Source organism: Nannospalax galili, unplaced genomic scaffold (genome assembly GCF_000622305.1).
Source record: "Nannospalax galili isolate Female #2095 unplaced genomic scaffold, S.galili_v1.0 scaffold153, whole genome shotgun sequence".
Classification (NCBI taxonomy): Eukaryota; Metazoa; Chordata; class Mammalia; order Rodentia; family Spalacidae; genus Nannospalax; species Nannospalax galili.
In genome coordinates this window covers 1478347-1485764 of record NW_008333469.1, presented here as the reverse complement: position 1 = coordinate 1485764, position 7418 = coordinate 1478347, and positions in this window count along the sequence as shown.

The following is a 7418-nucleotide window of genomic DNA, read 5'->3' as shown; positions in this document are numbered from 1 at the left end:
AGTGTATTGCTTGCATGTATGTAAAGTGCACTTGTGTTGTGCAATGCCCACGGGTCAGAGGTGGGCGTCAGATACCCTAAAACGGAGTTATGGACAGTTGTTAGCTGCCGTGTGGGTGTTGGGAACAAAACCTCAGTTCTCTGCAAGAACAGCCAGTGCTCTTAACCACTGAGTTGTCTCTCCAGCCCCCAAGAACTACTTTCGATGGTTGTGGGCATGAGCCGAGTCACACTAGGAGTAGCTAGGATGGAAAGTATCAATCAGAAGTAACATAGTGTGCTCCAGGCAGAAGCCAGGCCAAAGTAAAGCCTCTCCGATAAGGGAGGAACGCAAACACTAGAGTGATCAAGTCGATAACTAATGCAGGGTTCTGGGGTGAAGCTTAGTGGTAACTGGTAACATGCTTACCTAGCAATGCAGAACACCCTGGGTTTGAGTCCCAGCATCTTAAAGGAAAAATATCGAGGAAGTATATCCCAAGAGCTCACAAAAGGGATTAGAGTGAGTGATGAATAATGGGATGTTGCTTTGCTAGCTGCCAGGATTATCCATGACATCTCTTATGGGAATGAGTCAAGCAGGTTAAGAATTTTTCTTTGTCTTTTGAAACAGGGTCTCACTATGTAGCCCAAGCTGACCTCAAACTCATGGTAATCCTCCTGCCCCGGTATCCCAGGTGCTAGAACTATTTATGTGTCATCCTGCCTCATAGAAAATATGAGGAATTTCAAAATGTGAATACAAAAATCACAAAACACTAAAAGCATGAATTCACGTAGTTTAAAAATATCTCTGAATTTTAGAGCACAATAATGCATAAACAGTAGACTGAGGAAAAGCTTCCAAACACATTTGAAGAAGAAAACTAGCCTTAACATATAAAGTACCCTTTAGAGGGAGCCAATATGACTCAGGTCGACAGGAGAGCTCAGCAGGCAAATGGACTTGCTGCCAATTCTGACAACTTGGGTTCAGTCCTTAGGTGGAAGGATAAAATTAGCTCATGCAAGTTGCATTCTGACTTCCACACATGTTGTGTCATGAATGTACATATACATATCCTAAATAAATAAATGCAAAGGTTTTTTAAAGTCAATATTACTCTTTCAACAAGAAAGTACTATTTAGAAATAGCAAAATTATTTACAAAGAACACACACACACACACACACACACACACACACACACACACACATTCTATGTCCCTCAGGGTCCAGTCATTGAGGAAGAAGCACTATCAAATATATATTAAGAGATTTATTGCAAGCTCTTAGCTAAGAAAATCTAAAATCCATTGTGTGGGCTGAACATGCTATCCAAGTTTAGAATTTCTTCTTCTTTAAGAAAGAATGGTCACTTAGGAAAAGCCTCTTAATGTGATGGAAGCAGGTCCACCTTTATCACCTGGGATAATTTCCTTACTTAATGTCAACAGATTCTAAACTTTAATCACTTCTGAAAACATCATCACAGTACCGCCTAGTAATATTTATTGTAGTCCATCCCTTGAAAACTCGGCAAATATACATTTCCTTAAGCCATAGTTAATCTCCAAGTAAAAACATGACTAAATCAGATTTCTGCCTCACATGAAACAATTATCCTAATATAACTGAAGAAAAACACTTAAGTCTTTCCTTAAAGGGTGCAAAGTCCTTGGGTGAGTTTCTGTCTTCTTTCATATTCATTAGCATCTGTGCAGAGACATAAAATAAATAACTATTGTGGATCAATACAGCTAAAATAAATTATAACGGAATACAGGAAAAGAAGAAAGATGTCATGAAAATGAACTGGTTTTGCAGTTGGTCACAAAGCTGTAGCTGGTGTTGAAAGCTGCCTTCTTCTCTACACATGCCACACTTTTCCCTTAGTAAGTACCTTGTGTAGCCATGGTTGTTTGCCTGGTGCCATGATCCAAGCTTTCGTTTCTAAAGAGTCTGGGACATGATCAGTTCTGCCTGAGTCGGTTTGCTCTAGCTTTCCACTGGCCTTAATTACAGGTGATACTAGGAGATTCCCTAAGGCTCTTCCTTACTGCAGACATTTTTCCTAACTTCCACTGTGTCCTAATAGTTCAATTTCCCCTTGACAATCAGAACCCCAAATCCTTGGTAGTACACTAATTTTCATTTTTGCTTGCTTACTCAAGGCATGAAGGACTTAAGTGGAGAGAGAACAATCTTACTTTCCAGTTCAATGCAACTGTTTTCAGATCATCAGTAGTATTTCTTGTCTTGGAACTATGACCCCCAGACCAGGAAAACATAGGTTTGTCTGAATGGTAACAAAACTCATGATAGTGGCTCACTAGGAACAATAACAGAATTACCCTCATTTTCTACCCCTTGATAGCTGGCCTCATGATTCCTGGCTACGAGAGAAGTCATATTGGGTACTGATGTAGAGCCTATCAGCATCCTTAGAGGATAATGCTTCACTCTAATGTATGTAACCAGGTCTTTCAAAGGCTATTCAACCATTCTAGGAAGCAGCTGTCGGAGGATGTTGGTAACCAGTGAATTCCACAGCTCATGTGAGCACAGTGATGTGTTCCTCTTGCTGCAGAGCAAGTTGCTTGACTTTAAGGAGTGCAGTGTGGACTATCATCCTGTGGAATAGTGAGAAGTTGGGAAAGGCACTCTACATAACTACACATAGTTTAGGCAAATCCATATCCAGAATGAGTGTGTGTTCCGCTAAGCAAAAAGCACAGCCTGCCAACGATAGCAACATCCAGTGCAACAAACTTGCTGCTGGTGATGACCAGGAGGTGATGTCAAGTCAGTGACATGGAGTTGGTCTCCAGCAGACTGGGCATCCAGTGGTGGTTGTAGGCAAGCCAGTCTTGGTGAACATGCCTTATCATTATGGATATTGAACATCAAAGACAAAAACACAAGCCTTTGTCCTTCTAGCACTTCTGTTCTGAAAAATATGAAGCATAATTACTGACAATATTTACTGAAGCTGATATAAACGTAACCATACATACACAAAACCACATGTATACATTTATATGTTAATGATCATGAGGGGATTACTTATGTCTTGTTGATAGTATTGCTTTGAATGATAGGAGGCTGGAGAGGTGGTTCAGTGGTCAGAGCACTGGCTGCTCTTGCTGAGCACCCAGGTTTGATTCCCAGCACCCACACAGCGATTAACAAGCATCTGTAATGCCAGTTTCCGAGGAATACAACACCCTCTTCTGACCTCCAAGAGCATTTCATGACATGATTATACTTCCATACATTCAGGCAATGCACTCATACACATAAATTAAAAATGATAATAAATAAAATATTTTTTAGAGAATAACAATAACAGCAGTTATTTGGTACTTATTTTAAGTCACATAGTGGAATATGTATTTCTCCCCACATGCATTAGGTATCTAACAGTTCTTTCAAACTTGTGGCTAATATTCCTCACCATTTAACAGATGACAGAATAGAAATGTAAAGTTTGTTTAAACAATATCCTTAATCTAGTATGGAGGTAAAATTTATGTCTGAGTTTAAATATCCAGCCACAGGGAGATGGTGAAAAATAATCCCTCATCAGTAAGGACTTTATAAGTGAACTTCTTTGACTGAGTTACCCATGCAAAACTTATCTGATATAAACAAAAACAGTGACTGGTTCCAGCTCTTAACTCTCTAGTGCCCTTGTGTGACCTTGTCAGAGTAATTTAAGCTTACTGATCTTCCATATCTTGGTTACATACTAAATAGTGTCTATGATCTTTAAGCGTTTTGTAAATGGAAACATGGAATCCAAATGTAAAATGCAATTTACCTTTTTTCTAACATTGCAGGAAGCTGAGTGAAAAGGTTATAAAACAGTCACAATTTTTAAAATTCTCTTTGTAGTCTACCTAGAAATTAGTATCATCCCAATTATAAAATATGGAATAAAAAAATCAGCTCAAGAAAGTCAGTAACTGTTGAAAGGATTTGGATATGGGAATTAAAAAGATCTTTATCTGAAGATAAGTGAGTAAACTCCTATACTGAATAGTCAATCTTTCCGAGTCTCAGTATCTTTCCTTGTGAACCTGTAGTGTTGGGGAAAATAATCTTCCAGTGCCCTTATGGGCCTGCCATTCTATGCACTGAGACCTTTGGGATCTTCTGGTGGAGACAACTGTCCTCCACCTTGCTCTGACCAGCTTAGAGAATCTTACAGAAGAACCTTTCACCCAATTGATCTGGGTACATTTCAGCCGCAGAACAGAAAAGATAGTGTGCTTTTCTGAATTGAATTGACCTCGCAGCTCTGTAAACGGCATCTTTCATTGACTTCAATACCAACCACTTAATCCCTGGAAATTAATCGAGGAAGTCTCAGTTTGAATTTCCCTGGTATTATTGGTCTCTGGAAATTTTTGTTACTTAAATCTCACTTTTGTGTGTTACATCGTAATTTTTAAGATCATCACAGCAATATCCTATTTCTGTTAACTCTCTGAAAATCCAAATGGGTTTATTTCTTAAATTTCTAATAACCTTATCCAGTCAGACAAATTATCAGGTACACAGACTGCAGTTGAACACAAACTCATTTTATTTGATGAAGGCAAGAAAAATACCAAGATTTCCATTTTGAGAGTAAAACTGCCAGGACAAATTACTTGAAATGCAGTTCTACGTGATGAAATGCCATAAATTATACTGAAGATTTCTTTGTGTAGGTATTCAGCTCTGTGTGCTTTTACTGACCAAGAAACAATTTCTTACCTCCCTTTCCTTACTAGGACTAATAATCGCATTACCCTGGAAAAGGATTTGACTTCTATTAACCAACTACAGCACTCAGACAGAAAACTCTTAAGTGTCTTCCACCAATTTTGGCAGGGAAAAAAAAATCCCCAGTAAGTAGGGATCCTTTGTACTCAAATATAATGTCACCGGCTTGGTGTCATTTTGGCCTCTCCTGCAGAAGACCTCAGGACAGCCATTCCACTCAAGTTAAAAGTAGCAGCCCGTGTGGAAAGTATTCTCAGATTCGACGTAGCAAATGAATTGCTGCATAAAGAGGCTTTTTAAACAAAAGTCTGGCAGAGCTCAGGCATCCGAACAGAAGGTAATCCGGAGTTCTCCCAGGCTGCACTGGGAGCTCCGGGAGTGTGCTGGATGAATCCCCACACGCTTCTCCCCGACTGGGCATGTGTTTTTGGCAATTGAAAGTCCTCTGTTTAGGTTCTGCCATTTGATTTTCAAGGAATTGCTATAGCATACAAAAGTTAAAAAGAAATCAAGGTTTTTCAGCTCCGTATGTTTGCGGAAAGTCTTCAAGACTGACCAGCTGCATTCCAACTAAAACCTGTTAGAGAGCTTGGACCTAATCACTGCAGGCAGAGAGGGGCAGGCGTCTTGAATCCGTTCTCCCTGCATTAGTCACTCTGTAAAAGATTTATCCTAATGAGTTCCTTTCCACAGGCGGGCACACCCAGGCTTTGCCTTGCATACCTGCGATTTCTCAATATTTAGGCCAAAACGTGTACACTCCGGTGCTGATAGATACCGTCTTTCTAGAAACCATTAACCACAGTATTAGCTGTAATGACAATGGGTTTAAGGAATCAAGCCAAACAAGGGGCGGGGGGGGGGGGCTTGGAGTGGCTGGGGAAGCAGTTTTCAAACCAAAGTACAAGGACACGTTGATAGAACTCTGATTTCTAAACCCAGAAAGAGCGAACCCAGTCGCCTCACCGTTTCATCTGTTCTAAGCAGCCGCCCCCTCCTCCACTGTGCCGTTCCTGGGTCAGTCGACAGCAGGTAATGCCGCTCGCCTAACTGATTTCAACACTTAATGGCAGTCACTGGGATGGGGTTTGAAGTTCTTTATTCAGAGTCAGCATGCAGACAGAACTTCCTGATGCCTTTGCCAGACCCTGGGAGGACGGCTGTACACAGGTATCCACTGACCTAGGAAGACAGAAGCAATTCACTGCCTTTTCAGGGTGACACAGCTCTGCCCCAGCCCACAGAAGGGCCAGTCGCTGCGAATACATTCCTGGGAGTTAGGGCTTTATATATCCAGCCCTGCTCATCCCAGTACTGTTCTGAAATTAAATTTCACTTCTTTTTTTTTTTTTTCATAAAGTTTTCTTTTTCTCACCTGTATCTGGAGACTGTTGTGACTATTGCAATTGAGCAGACAAAGGAGCAAAGCAAGTTAATATCTACAAACAGGGAAACTTAACAAAGAGGGGAGAGAAGCAAGAGAAGTATGCATCCAGTCTGGTAGCGTTGGCTTCAGATGTAAGCTCAAAATAAACATTTGCTAAACTGTACATACTGTCCTATGCCTGGAATAGTTCTAAAGGGTGTGGACCTAACCAAACAGACTAAGGCAGTCCCTTACCTTCAAAAAGCTCATATTTTATAGGAAACAGAACAATAGCATTAAGCTAATATTACTGTGTGCTTTATGGCAAGCTCTTTCATAAAGTGACGTGCTTTTCATCTTTCCTAAAGTACCTGATTAATTATTATTAGTTTCCTTTTTTGATAAAAATATTGGTGGCTCAAATAAAACAAATATTTTTGTCTAAGAACACACAACCAATAAATAGACAAGGGCGGTGCTCTTTAGGGTTATGATGTAGAAACCGGAACACAATGGTTAATCTGACCAGCCTGCTGGAATAAAGCAGAGGCAGGAAAAAGTTCTTTAGGGGAACAATAAAAGGAATAACTAATTGGAACTAATTTCATTAGGAAGCTGCTTATGGATCTGTGGTTGGGCCATTGCCTTTAAGATGTTCTGAGGACTGTTGCATGCCACTGTACGGTTTTTGAATGGTGTTTTCTGGACACTGACGTTCCCTCTCTCTTATCTGACCCATGACACAGCACACCATTAGAAGGGTGGCTTTGAGATAAAGGCCTGGTTACCATGATGGTCTGTGCTCTCTAGCATGGGACTGCTGTCCACATATGGCAATAGAGAACCTAAGATTTGGCTATGATACTGAAGAAAGTAAATCTTCAATTGTTACTTATGAATTTAAAAATTGACCCTTAATTTAGTTGTGGACATTGTTTTCAAATGCTTGAGACTACTTAGGTGTGTAAGTCTACTTTCTCAATTATAAATTTTATGAACTCTAAGTATATATCAGATATTTCTAATAAAAAGTTAATGTCTGAGCTTCTCTGTTCATTTAAAACACATTTTCAATTTGGCATCTGGGGAGGATGGCTCAGTGGGTATAAATACTTGTCATGTAGACATGAGGATCTGAGTTCAAATCCCCAGCACTCATGTAAAAAGTTTGATTGCATGTGCCTGTGATCCCAGCATCAGGAGGTAGACACAGGCAGATCCCAGGAGCTAGGCCAGTCTAGACCAAACAGTGATCCTCCAGTCTCAAGATGCTAAGACCATGTAAAGTGGTAGAGAAAAGC